A 19,273-nucleotide genomic window follows, 5' to 3' on the forward strand; every position below is an offset into this window, starting at 1 on the left:
AAGTCTCATCTGAGGCAAGGGAAGTCCCTTCTGCCTATAAGCCTGTAAAATCAAAAGCAAGCTGGAGACTTCCTAGATACAGTGGGGTACAGGTATTCCAAATGGGAGAAATTGGCCAAAACAAAGGGGTTCCAGGGCCCATGCAAGTCTGAAATCCAGCGGGGCAGCCAAATTTCAAAACTCCAAAATGATCTCCTTTGACTTCAGGTCTCACATCCAGGTCCTGCTGATGCAAAAGGTAGGTTCCCATGGTTGTGGGCAGCTCCACCCCTATGGCTTTGCAGGGTACAGTCTCCCTCCTGCCTGCTTTCACAGGCTGGTTTGAGAGTCTGTGGCTTTTCCAGGCGCACAGTGCAAGCTGTAAGTGGATCTACCATTCTGGGGTCTGGAGAACGGTGGCCCTCTTCTCACAGCTCCACTAGGTGGTGTCCCAGTAGGGACTCTGTGTGGGGGCTCCAATTCCACATTTCCCTTTTGCACTGTCCTAGCAGAGGTTTTCCATGAGAATCGTGCCCCTGCAGCAAACTTCTGCCTGGACACCCAGGCATTTCCATACGTCTTCTGAAATCTAGGCAGAGGCTCCCAAACCTCAATTCTTGACTTCTGTGCACCTGCAGGCTCAACCATCACATGGAAACTACCAAGGCTTAGGACTTGCACCACCTGAAGCCACAGCCTGAGCTCTACATCGGCCCCTCTCAGCCATGGCTGGAGTGGCTGGGATGCAAGGCATCAAGTCCCTAGGCTGTACACAGTTCGGACACCCTGTGCCCAGCCCATGAAACCACTTTTTTTCTTCTAGGCCTCTGGGCCTGTGATGGAAGGGGCTGCTGTGAAGACCTCTGACATGCCCTGGGGACATTTTCCCCATTGTCTTGGGGATTAACATCTGGCTCCTCAGCTTAAATTTCTCCACAGAAAATGGGATTTTCTTTTCTGTTGCATTGTCAGGCTGCAAATTTTTCAAACTTTTATGATCTGTTTCCCTTGTAATAGCACCCAATTCACCTCTTGAATGCTTAGAAATTTCTTCTGCCAGATACCTAAATTATCTCTCCCAAGTTCAAAGTTCCAAAAATCTCTAGGGAAGGGACAAAATGCTGCCAGTGTCTTTGCTAAAACGTAACAAGAGTCATCTTTCCTCTAGTTCTCAACAAGTTGCTGATCTCTATCTGAGACTACCTTGGCTGGATCTTATTGTCCATATTGCTATCAGTATTTTGGTCAAAGCCATTCAATGAATCTCTAGGAAGTTCCAAACTTTCCCAAATTTTCCTGTCTTCTGAGCCACACTCCAGACTGTTCCAACCTCTGCCTGTTACCAGTTCTAAAGTTACTTCCACATTTTTAGGTATTTTCTCAGGAATGCCCCACTCTACTGGTACCAATTTACTGTATTAGTCTGTTTATATGCTGCTGATAAAGATATACCCAAGACTGGGAAGAAAAAGAGATTTAATTGGACTTATAATTGCACATGGCAGGGAGGCCTCAGAATCATGGCAGGAGGTGAAAGGCACTTCTTACATGGCGGAGGAAAGAAAAAATGAGAAAGATGCAAAAGCAGAAACCCTTGATCAAACCATCAGATAGTGTGAGACTTATTCACTACCACAGAAACAGTACGGGAGAAACTGCCCCCATGACTCAAATTATCTCCCACTTGGTCCCTTCCACAACACGTGGACATTATGGGAATACAATTCAAGATGATATTGGGTGGGGACACAGCCAAACCATATCATCATCTTTTTGGACCTCGATTTCCTCTACTATAATTTGAGTGACATGTTCTCTATTGGCCTAGAAAATTTCCCTGGTACTATTGAGCCATTAATAATTATGGAAATTCATTTGCAAGTAAGATTTATGACACCTGTCTAGCCTTCTTGCAGCCATGATCATTTCATAAGGAAGCTGGTTGGAAGGTAAATGCAGTTTTTGGTCATAAAACAAAGCCAGAAATATGGCTTGCTCTCCATAATCCCTTGTTCCTTCACACGATCCACTTTTCCCAACAGAACTCCGGTCAGTTGCTCTTCTCATGCTTCACTCTCCTTAGTTTTAAAGTGATATTCAGAAGTGGCCTTTTCTTCCATCCTCACTACTGGAAATGTAATTTCATTGTAAATAACTCCCAATCCCCATAGTTAAGGGACCTGGCTATCACATCCAGCTTCATCTCTAGACTTTAGGGTATGCATTGCTAACTCTTATTCTAACATGACTCAAACATTTATTCTGATATAACTCTAACACTGATTGTAACATCACTCAAATATGCTATTTCTACCTAATGCCCTATTATAATGTTTTTCCAAATAGTCCTGTTGCTGTGTGGAGTCTGTAACAAGACAATGCAATTTTGTTCCGTTTTCATTATTTTCAGCAGATAGCTGGGACTCACTTCGACTTCATCCTAAATTCACAAATGGTAGGATCGTGTTTCTTTATATATAACTAGTGCTCATAATCAACTGTATGAATGAAGTGATAAAGAAACTTTTAGGCTAAATCCTTAATGAAGTATATTTACATACTCTTAAATACCAAGCATTTACTTGTTATCTAATACAAACTAGAGTGATTTTGTGGAAATGTAAGTCATATGCAATATAGTTTATTTTCTCCTAGGAAAAGTATTCATGATGGATAATTATCTTTATTTCCTATCAGTTCACCGTTTTATTTTGCTCTTTATCATTTTTCACATCTTATATTTTTAAATTATTATTTAAAATTTTAATGGCCTGTGCTATTGCTAATAATAATTATCAGTGACTTAGTTCTGGTTCTCTGAGGGGAAACTTTCTTTGTTATGTCTCAGACTAGATCCATTTTCTTCAGCTTTTTACCCGTTCTGTTTCAGTGTATCTACCATAAAGCCTTTGTTTTCATTTTCTTTCTGAAAAGGTATATTGAAGTTTCTAAAGCTTTCAGACACATAGCTCATATATGTGTCTTGAGAAATAGTTAGATACAGTGAAGGAAGTTTGATATCTTTGTAATGATAATTTAATGGCTATACTACTTGATGTTAGGACATTTCTCAAAGTAACATAGTCAGAATAAGATCATAATGTGTGCAGTCATTAAGAATATTTGATCGGCATTGTATGAATCATATATTAAAATGTGTTCTGACTGAAATTTAAAGCATTAGCCTAAACAATTCTCTATAGAATAAATAATATCTTGACCTAGATTTTGATTATTATCTTTCATTCAATCTGAGGAAGACCTTCAGACTCACTTGCCTGAGGCACTCGTAAGCTCTAGGTTTTTCATGCTCATGAAAGAAAGATAAGAGTTACTCTTGAGAAGTGAGAAATCCTGCAGTAAAAACTCAGTGAGGGTTATTGCTTTGTATCTGTTAACTAAATCAATCCTGCCTTTGTAGAATCTTAATTTATTATCATCAACCTATTTGCCTCTGCAACTATAACCCATAATATTAAACTGATTGTCATGTGTTAGCATTACTCTGAATAAAGTATAAGAGAGGGCGCTGTGCTCTAAATGTTTCTGTTCCTTCAAAATTCATATGTTGAAATAGTAACTCCCAAAATGATGCGATTAAAAGGTATAAACTTTGGGAGGTGATTAGGTCATGAGGGCAGCACCCTCCTCATTAATGGGATTAGTGTCCTTATAAAAGAGGCCTCAGAGAGACCTTTGTCCCTTCTACCACATGAGGACATGGCAAGAAGGTATCATCTATGGAACAGAAAAGTGGGCCCTCAGCAGATAACAAATCTGCCAGCACCTTGATCTTGGGCTTTTCAGCCTCCACAACTATGAGAAATAATTTTTGGTTATTTATAAGCCATCATCTTATGGTATTTTGTTATAGCAGCCTGATTAAACTGAGAGAGAGGATATAGTTTAAGTGTATTCCATCAACTAATTTTATTTTGGAAGTAATAATTTCTAACTATTAAATTGAAATTGTTGTTTAAACAGGTATTACTAATGTCTGAAAACCTGGAGGGTAAAAGATTACTTAAAAGCAGTAAAGGGTGAAGGTCAACCAATAGAGTAGGTTCCTTGGGGCCAGATCACTGGCTCAAGTAGAATGAAGAGGCAGTGGTAAGGGGGCTATGAGGATGTATGTCCCATGTGGGAGCCGGCCAGAAAGAGGGCTGCAGTGGAACTTGTTTTACTACATCTTCATCACCACCACTATTAGATATTTATTTTACATTTGTTGCTGAACATAATGGTAATAGCCTACTGGTTTAAACATTGGCAAAGCAAAATTCTCTATTTTCATTGTCAGAAGAAAGTTTCTATGTTGATTTCATTGTTTTTCTTTCCTTTCTTTCTCTATTTTTTTTGAGACATAGTTTTGCTCTTATTGCCCAGGCTGGAGTGCAATGGTACAATCTCAGCTCACTCCAACGTCTACCTACCGGGTTCAAGCAGTTCACCTGCCTCAGCCTCCCAAGTAGCTGGGATTACAGGCTTGTGCCACCACACCCAGCTAATTTTGTTTTTGTTTTTGTTTTTTTTTTAGTAAAGATGGGGCTTCTTCATGTTGATCAGGCTGGCCTCGAACTCCTGATCTCAGGTAATCCACTCACCTTGGCCTCCCAAAGTGTTAGGATTACAGGTGTCACCTCAGCCAAAGTGCCCAGCTGGTTTCACTGTTTTAATTATATAGCCCATTAACACTCGATTGATGATTTTCATTCCATTCCTGTTTTTACCTACAACAAATATTCCAACTGCTTCCAAATACATATAACTGATACTCAGTTCCACATCTGTTCATTCAGTGGCTTCCTTGACATTCCCCACCCCCAAATATCTAGTTGACATCTGAAATTGAACATGTCAAAATAGCACCCTAACTTTATCCTCTGTTTTACCTGAATAACCTAGCTTTACCTCTCTTGAGTTCTCCATTTCAGTAAAGGCATCACTGAAGTTCCAGTTCCTGAATCCACATACCTAGGTGGTGAACTCTGCATTCAAACATTTTACTGACTCTTCTTTGTCACTACACTCCATTTCTACTCCTTTAATCCTAGCCAGTCTCTCTACTACCAAATCTCTTACCTAGGCAAATGAATGCAGCTGCCTGCTGAGAAGCCTCCCAGTCCACGTGGTCTCCTTATAGTCCACACTTCACAGGTAGCTAGGGATCTTTTAAACCCATCACAAAGATGCTGTCACTTTCCTGCTTACATATCTCCCATGACTTTCTAACACACCTAAAATAAAATCCAGTTTCCTTACTATGGCCTAAAGTTCTATATAGTTACTCCTCTACTTCACCTTCTCTCCCACTGGATTGCTACCTACAAACCAAATGTGTATTCTTGCTTTTGGGCCATTTGTTTGTTTTCTGTGCTCTGTAGCAAATGAGTAAAAACTTAACAACTTTCAGAAACATATCTATTATCTCATCATTTCTGTATGAAATATAGCTTAGCTGAGTGCTCTGTGTACAGTCTCACAAGGCTGCGAACAAGGGGTTGGCCAGGACTTGATTCTCATGTGAAGGTTCAACTGGGAAGTGTTGTTTCCCATTGGTGTGATTTTGGAAGTATTCAGTTTCTTGTGGCTCTAAGAGTCATGGAAGCTTGCTTTTTCAAAGCCAACAGGAGAGGGAGAGAGAGACTAGAGTAAGTCTGATAGCAAGATAAACTCATCACATAAAATAATTACGAGTGACATCCATCATTTTTGTTATATTCTATAGGTTGCTTAGAGTAAATCACAGATACCACCTACAATCAATGGGATGAGAGCTTCTAAAGATGCGAACACTGGTATGAGGGAATCATGAGAAGGTACCACAGCCAGGGTACCATTCTGCTCCCACCTCCAGAGATTTGCCTGTCCTGTCCCACCTACCTGTGATGCTCTCCCCACAGACCTATGCCTTATTTCTCCATTCCTTCATTCACTCAGGTTCCTCCTCAAATATCATTTTACCTGGTGGTCTTCTCTAGCTGTCCAATCTAAAGAAACATCCCCAAACACACATATGAATGCATGCATTCATGCATACACACACAGCGCTCTAATTGTGTTATCTTGTTTTGATTCATAGCCTCGAAATCATTTTTTTACTTATTTACTGTCCATCTCCCATTCCCCTCAAAAGAGTTTAATATTCAAAAGATCCATTAAACTGAGTGTTTAGTTTAGCACCATATTTTGAGTGGGTAGAAGTGGCACATAATAGAATAACTAAGATTGCTGAATAAATTTAAAGGAATACTGGAATAAGTTGCTTATACCTTACAATTTTACTTGGGATAAAGAACTGAATTATGAGATTCTAATCTGAAAATTGAAAAATAAAATCTATCAAAACCTTGTTCGAAAAGTCAGTCTGCTAACGTGACTAGCAAAGTGTAAAAACCAGTACTTGGAAGATTGAGGTCTGAATTACAATTCATAATCGTTTATACCTTCTTACTGTAAAAAGTTTATGAAGAAAAAGCATAGGACTTGTAAAATTATTATTTCTTCAGTGCTAATTGTATTCCCAAATTTACAGCACATATTTATATGAGGATCAGAGTCTTCACATATTTATAGTAGTTTGTCATTTTGTGAATTTTGTAGATTCAAATCACAAAATTTCAACTTTGTTTAAATAATACATGTCTTTTCAAGCTGGAAAAATAAACAAATGACTGCAATACTCATTACAACAGATACTGAAGTAGGCTGTTCTATAGAGTTTTATGGGATTTTCAGATGCAAATCTCATAATTCGGTTCTTTATTGCAGCATTGGGTAGAAACACTAGCTTGGTGTCTGGCTTACAGCTTTGCTGATGCCATGACAAATATTTACTAGTTCACCAAGTAGTAAACAGGGGGTAGAAACCAATTTACAATGATCAACATTCTAGAGACTAGTGTTTACACACTAGATTGCCAGTTTATGTGCAGATCTCTATTTGAGAAGGCAGTGGAGCAGTGGATCCTAATCCCTTACTTAATTCAGGACAGAACTTTTTTTTTTGGAGACAGAGTCTTGCTCTGTTGCCCAGGCTGGAGTGCAGTGGCACAATCTCAGTTCACTGCAACCTCCGCCCCAGGTTTAAGTGATTCTCCTGCCTCAGCCTCCTGAGTACCTGGGATTATAGGCACCTGCCACTGCACATGGCTAATTTTTGTATTTTTAGTAGAGACGGCGTTTCACCATCTTGGCCAGGCTGGTCTTGAACTCCTGATCTCGTGATCCACCTGCCTCGACCTCTCGAAGTGCTGGGTTACAGGCATGAGCCACCACTCCTAGCCAGAACTTCCTTTTTCAATGTTTAAAGCAAATTTTCAGTCAAAACTTCTACTGGCGAGCACAGAATTAGAAATGAGTCAGATATCCTTAAAAGACATGTCTACTATGCTTTGGCCACCTGTAGGATTACACTACTCTGGTGATGTCTCTGGATACATGACTGGAATTGGCCTTTGGAGTCAGCCCCAGCGTCTCTGGACACTGCTGGAGGGCACTTGGTCTTTCTCACCCTCTGCCTTCTGCTGTTTTTAGCAATCATGACATTATCTCTTCTAGGCAACTTATATTGCAGTGGAATCTATTATAGGCAAAATTTTCTAAAAATACATCTAGGTCTTTATAGCCACAAGTCCTCAATCTCGGGGGCAATGCTGTTAAAAGCTGTTTCATACAATGGGCTATTTTCATAGAAGCATGGTCTTACCTATAATACTTGATTTTTATAGCTCTGTTTCATTTAAAAACCTCTTCCTTTCCCCTTCTCAGGCCCTCCTGTACCCTTTTTGACACCTGTAGCTTCTGTGAACTGACTATATGTGTGGTTTTTTACTTGTTAAATAATCATCTGCTTAGCTAGTTTTGGTGGCACTAACTGGGAAAAATATTTTCATTATAAAATCTATCTGTATTTTAGGAGAATAAGCTATTGGAAAATATATGCAATTTTCCATTACAATTTTCAACTTATTTCTCTGAAACAAAAAGGGATGAAGGGAAAATGGAAACACTGAAATAAACATTTTGGGTGTCAATTTTCTTGAAAATATTTATTCTCCCTTCAGTGTGTTGCTGAAGGAGGACACACATGTGCTCTTATGGAATCTATGTGTTTGGAGATTTGCATGATGAGCTGTATCTATTAAGAATGCTGAAATTGGTAGTTTAATCTTCAACGATACTGCTCTCTCTGTCTCATCTCTCATTCTGCATGTTTAACAAAAAGGAGAGGTGATTTGGAGAATTGTCGAGGCTTATTATGTATTTCAAGTGAGACATCCATTGTTTTTTCTTCTGCTAGGAAACCTGGAGTAATCATCAACTGAGCAAGATTCTGCTTAAACAAAACTATGCCTCCTACTATGAATACTGTGCAAAATTAAGGGACAAAGTAAGTCCACTTTATTTGTGGTAAGCTCTTATTCGGTTAAAAACAGCCTAGTCAGATACGCTTCTGCATGTCTAAGAGTCTGTTCTTTTCACAAAACCTCCCGCCATTTCAAAAGCAGTTTCTAGCTGAACTTTAAAATACTGTTATTCTACTTGTTGCGATTGGCAGAGAGCCAACTTGAGCAATGAGAGAAGCACATCCTAAGTTTTGGAAGGCAGGAAGGGGAGCAGCAATGATTCCAGGGGTGGGAACCAGGCTGAACAGGGTGCTGAGACCATGCTGTTCTTTCTGGAGGGAGGAAGTAAGTTAGTGAAAGATGGACTGATAAAGGCCAAGTGCAAAACTGGCCCTCAGAAGATGGTCTTTATCTGGATGGGCCACTCTAGCCAACCTGCTTCCACTTTTTGCAGGTCCAGAAGCTCTGCAGTGCACAGAGTGGCGATCAACTGTAGTAAGGGCTTTAATCCAAAGACACCGAAGTGCAAAGCTTTGCGCAGGACATTAATGATGTGAAAGGTGCAGGGCGGTTTGGGCAGATGATATTAGAAATGTCAATAATGCCTACAGCTTGCTAATCAAATTGATTGCAGTTGTCAGTAGGTGGTAGCCAATCAGATGATGTGGAGACTACATTAATGATGTGATCTGAAAGAGACTGCTCACCTTCAGAGTAATCATTCCCATCTGTGAGACATTACTGCTAAAGTTGGTAGTGCATAATGATCAGCAGCAAGGACGCTGGAGTCAGAACATTTGAATATATCCCAGCTCTGTGATTTATTAGCTGGGAAAACGGAAACAATACAGCAGAACTGGGTACATGCTGCATGGCAGGAAGCGTCACAAGGCAGAGACAGGACTACTCCTGCATAGACCAAAACCAAACTGTACAGGCAGCTGGCAGATGGGTGCTGGCTTCGGATGCTTTCCAGAGAAATGCATTCAATGCAGGTAGTAAGAGCACCTCTCTACCAAAAGTCTGTCAAATCACCCATTCAGAAAAGGTAGAGTATTAATCAGGGTCTTATTTGCAAAGAGCAGATGACAACTCTGGCTAATATAAGCAGATACAATTTCAATAGAATCCTATTGGATCTATTTCAGAATATTCACAGCTGGAGAATGAACTTGAAGCCTGCAGTCATGCCCAATATCATGCCTCATAGCTGGCCCTGTGAACACTCTGGTGTGCTGGGAACCCATACTTTACCTTGGACTTCCGACTGCATTACTCCTGGCCCTTAGCTCTGTACAGTGCTGCCTCTGAAAACTGAGTGTGAGGGCTACCACTGCTCCGAGCCTTGCCAGTTCTGCATAGTCATTATGTCTTTGCACGATTCCTTTCTGGTTCAGACGCTGGAGCAAATGTGCCTAATTGGCTGAAACTGGCAATATATACATGACCTCACTGTAACAAATCTGGGAAAGTAACTTTTTTGGCGTATTGAGCTTCTGTAAATGAAAGTGGACTCTTCATGGGGCACAAGATCTCCCAAACATAGGTAGAAGGTACAGAGGCTGGGTAACCAACAAGAATGCCACATTCCCACTGTGATCTACCTCTCTGGCTGCCTAACATCAACATACACCACAATTCTCTTATTTAAATATTCTTTTCCAAACTAAAACCACGATCATTCCATTCCCAAAAGGGGTCAGCTAAAAATTCTCATTTGTTACTGCAGTCATATCTGCATGCAAAATTGCTCAGTAATGTCCATTCTTTCTCAATTCTGGTATGATCTCAGCTCAGTATTCTGGATAGATGGTGCAAGTTTGTTTCTACAACTTGTCCTGCATCTTAAGTATGCAGCAATCTTCCTTCTTCACTATATGTTTTCTTTTTTTTCAGCTGTTCACCTTTTCTACTATATGTTTTCTTTTATTTTTTATCTGATGGAATAACTTGAAAATTCATTCCAAATGGATACAAGCCTTTGGTGTTCCAAATCACATGAGATTTTTGCGGTCTTCTAATAATTTTAACCATTAGATATGGAAGTTCTAGAAGGCACTCCAGGATCCCCTGGGTTTCATCAATAATTTTTCTTTTCTCTTGATGGTTCAGATCAATCATCTCACCTAATACCAGAACCTCTTTGAGGAGCTCATGATATCAGGTGGGAGACCCAGCATCCAATTCAATGGAAGCAAAATTGTATCCCTTTGTAGAATTATTTCTTTTTTTGGTACTAAGAACTTTAACCAAGCACATTCCAGAGTTGTGTTGCTGAGAATTTCTGCAAACCAAATATGAGGTATAATATCAAGCAGTGCCACTCCCTGTTCTACCTTTTGGTTCTGAAACTCAAGTACCCTGGCTATAGAAAACAGCACAATACACTGATTTCCAGTTCAGAGTACATATTATATCCTGTAGGACTACACCCTAAACTTAGAAGCTAGTGTGCAGCAGCTGGAGTTCCGAGTCTTCATTTGTTTCCTTCTGTAATATCACATTTCTGGATGATGGGTTATGTGTGAAAGCAAAACATTTATGAACATCAACAAACCGCCTTATCCTTCCCCCTAAAAGGCATTTGTCCTGTGGCCATAAATAAAACATTTATAATCCATTGACGCTGCTGCTGTCAGTAGCATATCCTATATGGAAGGTAAATCCATATGCAGAATACATGTCTGCTTTAGTTAAGACAAAACACTGCCGGCCGAGGCGGGTGGATCACGAGGTCAAGATATCGAGACCATCCTGGTCAACATGGTGAAACCCTGTCTCTACTAAAGATACAAAAAATTAGCTGGGCATGGTGGCGCGTGCCTGTAATCCCAGCTACCCAGGAGGCTGAGGCAGGAGAATTGCCTGAACCCAGGAGGCGGAGGTTGCGATGAGCCGAGATCACGCCATTGCACTCCAGCCTGGGTAACAAGAGTGAAACTCCGTCTCAACAACAAAAAAAAAAAAAAAAAAAAAAAGAAGACAAAACACTGCCTTCTCTGTCATAGAGGGGATACAGTATAACCAATTTACTACTGGTTAGTCTGTTGGCCCTCCCAGGATGTGGCATCCTATCGGGAATCTGGGGTTGGTGGGTTCTCAGCAGTGGCAAAGGGCAGGTCATCCTGGTGAGGGCAAGTCCTTGTTACTGTGCTTATTCATGTGTCATCTCCGTTCCTGCTAATACAATTGTGTAGTTCAGAAATCACTGAGTAAATGCTGAGATAAATTGACCTCCACTGGGCAAGAAATTATTTCTGCCTGGTCTTTTAAAGCCTCTTATGCCTATTCTGGGTAATTTTTTGTTGGACAAGAGGATATGTCTTTAAATATTCTGATCCTTGGAAGACTAGGCTCTACCAGTTGGAATTCTGACCTTATAAAATATGACATAAGTGTTGAGGAGAATTTAGGAAAGTTTTTAGATGTGTTGGTCATGGTCTTTCAAGAAATTGATGCAAATATGGGCCAGACCTGCAAAGATTTTATTTGAGAAAAAGGCCCATTTGAAAGAAAATAGGGAGGGAGATCAGAAAGCTGAGAGCCATCAGACTGTGATGCAATTTTGACCCCAAATGAAGAAGAGGAGATGGTTAAGTGGAAGTACCCTACCCTGCTAAAAGGTTTGGGAATGCCTTAGGAGAATTCTTAAGCTAAGTTTAGCCTTCAGAGGGGTCAGTGTCTCTCAGGAATTGGTCAGCGTTAGTATTCCTGCTGCACATAGTCAGTGGCTGGAAGCCACCAAGAAGAGGAATGGAAGCCACCAATTGCTAAACGCAGTATCTGGGGCTCTCGGCTAATTCAGTCCCTATAGTTAGTGGTCTGCGAAGTGCATTCCCATGGTCATTGCAATAGAGACTAGATCTTCACTTATCTAATTAGCGTAGAAAAATATATAAAGATATTATTGCTAAAGTTATTCATAGAACCACTATAATAATTTTTTTAACACTTTGGTTCATAATATCCAAAATGCTGCCTTCCTGGTTAGGTTATTGCTATGGGCTGAATGTGTCCCCTATAATTCATATGTTGAAACATGATCACCTCTGAGACAGTATTTAGAGGTGGGGTCTTTAGGAGGTGATTAAGTCATGAGGGCACAAGTCATCATCCCAATGATGGGGTGATGGTCCTTACCATTGGGGTGATGGGTTGAGGGAGTGCTCTCTTCCATTCTTTCCGCATGTGAGGACACAGTGTTCATTCCCTCTGGTGAATGCAACAATAAGGCACCATTTTGGAATCAGAGACTGGGTCCTCAGCAGTCGCCAAACCTTCTGGCATTTTTATCTTGGACTTCCTAGCCTCCAGAACTGTGACAAATAAATTTCTATTATTTACAAATTACCTAGTGTGTAGTATCTTGTTGTAGTAGAACAAACTGAGAATGTTACTAGTAGTTTCATCAATTTTCTATTTTCACCTACAGTTCCCATGATACATAAAATTTTTTAATAAACCACATGACCCTCTAATTACTATAGTAATTGAGAGAGTAAAGGTAGAGCTACCACCAAGAGAAACCGATGGTTACTAAACTGGCCCTCAGAAGATGGTCTCTTTCTGGATGGGCCACTCTAGCCAAACTGCTTCCCCTTTCTGCAGGTCCAGAAGCTCTGCAGTGCACAGAGTGGTGATCAACTGTAGTAAGGGCTTTAATCCAAAGAAACCAAATTCACATATGCAGATACATAAACCAAATGTCAGTACATTAACTTACAGTGAGAACATAATTTTGAGGAGAGCCTAAATACTCATTTCTGCTAATTAGAACATACTTTTCATCCATTTAGAAATCTCTACATGGAGGAAAAATTATATCTATATGGCTGCTTGGTGAGCATAGATGAAAGGAAAGGAGTTAATTAAAGGCAGTGTGATGTAAGAGAAAAGCTTTGGAGTCAGGTAGATGAAGCTTCTTTGTAGAATACTCTTGTAACCAATTTTATCTATATAGGACTTTTTAAGTTTATTTTCTCTAAATAATGACTTTTGTTTTAATCTTCTGGAGGGGCATTTGTAGTTCTCCCATGTCCAGACCATAACTAATTCTATAAAATCAAAATCAATTATAATATTGATATTCATTAGTTAGTTCGAGAACTAAACTAATGAATATGTTATGGTGTGTTCAGTTTTTTATTGTCTTGGTTGGGGCTCAAAATTTTGTGTTGCTGCATTGTTTCAGGGCTGGCATTATCTTTCATAGCTCTCCGCCCTTGCATTCTAGAATTCACATCTATCAAGCAAGCCATTCCATTCCAATCCTCAGTACCTGGCATGCCTCTATTCATTTTTCAAGGCTCAAAATCACATTAAAAGCATTATTCCCTGTGTGAAGTCTTTCATGACCTCTCAACTTCCAACCCGTCATGGGAAGCAAAATGGTCCCTCCTTGGTCACCAATTGCAATGTCATCTTTACAGCACTTATCACATGGAACTGTGGCCATGGGACTTGGCTGATTCAGGGAGGAGCATCAGCCATGATGGTCTGTGCTGTGCCAGATTCCCCCGGACTAACTAGTTATGTAGACTGGCTAGAGGCAGGTAACTGATGGTTTGTGAATGCCAAGAAGTTCTGAGATCTGTGCCTGAAGAGCAAGAGTCAGATCTGGGTAGTGAGTTTAAGGCCTTAAATGGGAAATTAGGAGCAGAGAGAATTTGGAACAGATTGGGGAGTGGGGTGGGAGACAGGCTGTGGTGGATGGTCTAAGACTTAGGCCATTGAGATGACAAAGACATCAGTCCAGCTCTCTCTGTTCCTGGTGCAAAGAGATCACAGAACTTAGAGGCAAAGAAATAGTTGTCTCTTTTGCATGTCTATCTTAACTTCTAGGCTGTGAGTCCATTGAGGATGTGGCTTATCTTCTTATATTCCCACCTTAGGAGAGTATCTGGCTGGTTGAAATAATGAATGGGTGGATGGATTCAGATATACAAATTCGGTGCTTAGGCTTGCTACTCCATATTTTTTTCCTCTGGTATATCTAATTCAGCTTTTATTTATACCCTTATTTAAAAAATTGTTTCCCTGTGAGACTATAATGAAAGCTATAGTTGAATTTTACCAAAAGTGACATTTGTCATCTTGTTCGTAACAATCTCTAAGAAATATCATTATATTCTCTAAATTTTTCATGAATTTTGAATTCCTTTGCATGTACACGGTTACATTTTTGTCCTTCAAAAATGAGAAACTTCATTTCTTAATTACACTGGAAAAATATTAACATGTCCCTTAATATCTTAGCGTGCCATTTGTTACATATAAGTAGCTGGATATAACACACACACATAGTTAAGATTTAAAGATATTTGGACAACTATTGAAGCACATTGTTTTGTAGATATTTGTCTCCACCTATAGAAGACATTGCTAATGTAATATTATCCATTGCATAGAGGCACAAATTGAGGAAGATGAGTAAAATTAACAATAAGGTATATTTGGATATTCATGTTCAAATGGTATTTTAAAAAAATAGCAGATTTATCAATCTGAGACAACGGAATTGCACCAAAACAGAACTCGAAGTATGGAGATATTAGAAAAAAAAATGATAAGTTTAATATCCACTGATGTTTACAAGATAAATTATAAATTGAATCTGGTTCTTTGTGTACTTTGGATTTAAAAACAATATGAGTTGTATACATTGAGGGAAAAAAAAACCCCCAGATTTAAAGCCAAAGGAATGCAAATGAGATGCCAAATGAGGTAGCCTAGATTTTCAAGCCAGCTTCTGATGGCTTTCCAGGGCTTTTTGGATGTTGATAGTTTTAAGAAAATCATTTCCCAGACCGTCGACTTTCAAATGTGCTCCTTTCCAAAATTGCTGCGTAAGGATTATATGGCCTCATTGTGCTGATTCTCCTTTGCCAGTCCCATTTCATTTTACAAAATCCTACCAAAGGAACACTTTGGGAATTCACAGTTTAAAAACTATTTGCCGATTCTCCTTGATTAGATCTTAAAAGTTACTTTGTAGATTCTTTTAAAGACAAAACACTTATGACAATTACAAGAGAGTTATATATGTAGGTAAAATCTATAAAAAAGCTTTCAACTTTAAATTCAGTAAAAAATTATTACTTGCAAGCATCAATAAGCAAATTTCTTTTTGTTTTACCTTAGAAAACCTAGTGCAGTGCACTGTTTATGTAAGATTGATAAATATTGACTTCTCCACCTGACTTATTATACAAATGGAAAATGTTTGAAACTCATAAAATATTCTACAATATTTTCAGCCAGGTCAAAAACACACCATCATTTGATATCGTATAAATAAAATATTTTGGCCTCGATTTTTAAACCAATTTTGTAAAATCTCTATGTAAAAATAACAAAATTTATGTAATTGTTATGGAAGCTCTTGAAGGCAATTTATCAAATGAATCAGAGAGTTTCAACTACTTCTTTAGAAAAAGTGTAATATTCTAGCAGGTTCTGTGTAACCGATATTACCCGTACACAATTTTGTGTAACTGATATTATCAGTTACAATTCTGTGTGATTAATCAGTAGGTAATTAACACCTACTCATTTGTGTTTGTAAATTACATTTTATCTCATTTGTATCATCTAATGCTTTCTAAATTATTGTGTAAATGAATATTCTTTGGTTGTAAGTAATAAAAAATAAACTCTGGCTACCTTTAGAGAAATTAATTCATTGGAATAACATCAGGGGCTCACAGAATCATTGTGAATCTGAAAAGCCAGACTTGAGAAGGTTAGATATCAAGGCAGATCCTGGGACTAGAAAATAAGAACTGCAGTAATTCTCATGGTTGGGTGCAAATGCAGAAGTGATGAGAACTAATTCATATTAGATTCCAAAATGCAAAAGATAGGCAAATAAGCATTTTTCCTGGTTGTGCAAATTTCAACAAATTAAACTTCACTTTGGAGTATCCCTCCATCTAACACTCCTCCCCAACCAAAAAAAAAAAAAAAAGCTTCACTAAGATGAAAGACTCCTGTATTTTCATAAGATTTATATCATTTATTTTGGCATGTATTGATACTACTAAGGCATGTAGGGTGTCTGCTATTTCTTGCTTTCCAGGTCTTTTAGAATACCTATCAGCACAATGATGCTGCATGTTATTGCGTGATATGTAAGATAATTAAGGTCCCTGTCTGTGGGTTAAATTGGAGCAAAGAGGCAGAGTTGATGGGTTATGAAGTTGGAAAACAAAAGTGTACTGTTATGCCTGCTAGGTAAAAGCAAACTGCTTTTATTTTTTTCCATTTATCAAAATGTAGGGGAGAAACAGTATATGTTGTGTATCAGGTTGCTCCAAGAAAAAATGCTGTATCAGGAACAGTAGCACATTTAAAGTTACCATCAGATTAACATTTTTCTTTTTCAAGACACATCTATTTTGTCCAACTAACTCAGAGATTAAATAGGAATACGTTAGGAATTATCACCCCTAAAATATTCAAGTCTGAAATTTCCCTGGAAATTATTTTGATTTACTAGTTCGGTAGGAAAATGTGAGGTTAGCTTGCAGTTTGCCTGTAGTAGCTTTATGTTTATCTCCAAAGATGCTGGGAGCCATAGTACTCTCCCATAGCTAAAATAGAAATGCAGTGCACAAACATTATATAGCATATAACATGCTATATAAATCCTGAGGTTCTCTTGAATGCACTCTGTACTAGCTTGTCTGCTTCATTTATTAAAAAATACAGATTGATAATCTTCATCTGCATTACCTGATACATAGACAGGTTTTGGCTATGTGACCAGTGGAGGATAAAAGATACCTTGGGAAACTTTTGCTCTGAAGATGAAGTGCATTCTGTGCAACAGTGGGAGGAACAAAGAAGTTGCATCTGAGTGTTCAGGACCAACCTGAAGTTGCCTTGTGCTCTCTTGTTCCTGATTCTGTGTATCCTTTGCCCATAGGAAATCTTTTTGAATAAACATCACCAGAGTCTAGTGAGTCCTTTCAATTTTCTGACCCAGAGCTTCTTTGACCATTTTTTTACCATAATAACGTTTATTCCATAGGTTAGATGGCCACTAAAAATATTATTTCATTTTTTGCATATATCTATGCACTCAGAGGAATAATCATAGGATGGGCTCACAGTCTACTGGGTCTATTTTATAATTTAAAAAAAAAATTTACCTGAAATCTATTGGTAAGTCTGTTCTGGGTCCCTAGAAATCAGTATTAGTTCAGAGTTAGTGTGTAATATCAAATAATCCAAAAGCTTTGGGTGTACTCTTTTCCCCAGTGCAGCTGTCTAAGTAAATAAATGTAGTGACCAGTCAGGTGCGGTGGCTCACGCCTGTAATCGCAGCACTTTGGGAGGCTGAGGCGGGCGAGTCACAAGTTCAAGAGATCAAGACCATCCTGGCCAACATGGTGAAACCCTGTCTCTACTAAAAATACAAAAATTAGCTGGGTGTGGTGGCAGGTGGCTGTAATCTGAGCTATTCTGGAGGCTGAGGCAGGAGAATCGTTTGAACCAGGGTGTCAGAGGTTGCAGTGAGCTGATACTGCACCACTGCAGTCCAGCCTGAGGATAAAGTGAGACTCCATAAATAAATAAATAAATAAATAAATAAATACAGTTACGTTTGGAATTTTTTTCACAGTGTGCACTTGAGATGTTATTTCTGGACCCCAGGGTTCAGAGATCTTTCATTATATGTGCTATGAGTCTAGTCATAGAACATGGTGAGAGACCAGTACTCTCTACTCTCCATTGTGGTAACTCAGGTCAGGCCTCTGTTTACCAGATTTAGGAGACTTTATTTTCCCCTTTTCTTATACAAATCAAATTCTAAGTAGATTACTCATTATTTGATTCCTAACAATGTCATAAACTATTTCGTAATCACAGATGTCTATAGATCAGGTTATTCTAATTAACACCATGGCATAGCTGTATATTATGGTATATACACCAAATATCCCATGAGATTTTATAATCTAGCCTCTCTTTTCTGGAAACATTGCCTCTTCATTGAAGTCATGGTGCCCATTTCAGTTTAACATCTCTCACTCGTGCTATTAAACAAGAAAAACAAGATAATAAAGAACTTACAAAGTCTCTGGCTTTGAAGATCTAAAATCTTTGGTGAATAGAAAATTTCAACATGTTCTTTGGGAACATAATTAGGAGGTAGGACACAAAGGTGTGTGGTAGCATTCCTGACTCTGAAATACTGTAAACTATTTTTTTTTTTTTTTTTTGCAACGCAACTTACCTTAGCGTTGGCCAGGTTTGCATTACCCAGACCAGAAAAGTGTCAAACAAAATACACTTATTTACCCAAAATAACACATGGAATTTAGAATCTCTGGAAAATGCACTCATTTGACAAATTTATTTTTTCTAATATTGTATTCCAAACTTTTTGTTGAAGAATTCTCAAAAATTTGTTCTGAAAGAAAACAATGTTCCTAGAGTTTTACTGACACAAACTAGCAAATTCTCTCTCTCTCTCTCTCTGTGTGTGTGTGTGTGTTTGTGTGTTTACAAGAGACTTTTCAGATTTGCACATTTAAAATTTTGTCCCCTAGGACATGATGGAATTCACTTCTAATTACAGATCTGGATAGGTTGGGTAAATAAAAATTTATTATTTTTCTTCAAGAGAACAACCTTAGGCAAAGAAGTAACAGTATCTTCAAGCAAGGAAAGAACAGCTATATCAGTCAAGAAAGGGTAATTTTCTGAAGAAAGATGCCTCAGTGGAAAATGTTTAATAGGGGCTTAGCACTTTAGGCTATGCACTCTTCTCTGAATATGCCTAGATAGCCCAATTTCCATTGATAAAAATTTAAGCGCTAGGTTCCCCATTTGACCCCCTCATCCCTATGCACGCTTTCTTGGATAAAATGCAGGTATAATAGCTGGATCACCAATGAGACAATCTTGAAAATGGCATGCATGCACAGTGAAGCTAAAAG

This window comes from Callithrix jacchus, chromosome 3 (assembly GCF_049354715.1).
Source record: "Callithrix jacchus isolate 240 chromosome 3, calJac240_pri, whole genome shotgun sequence".
Lineage (NCBI taxonomy): Eukaryota > Metazoa > Chordata > Mammalia > Primates > Cebidae > Callithrix > Callithrix jacchus.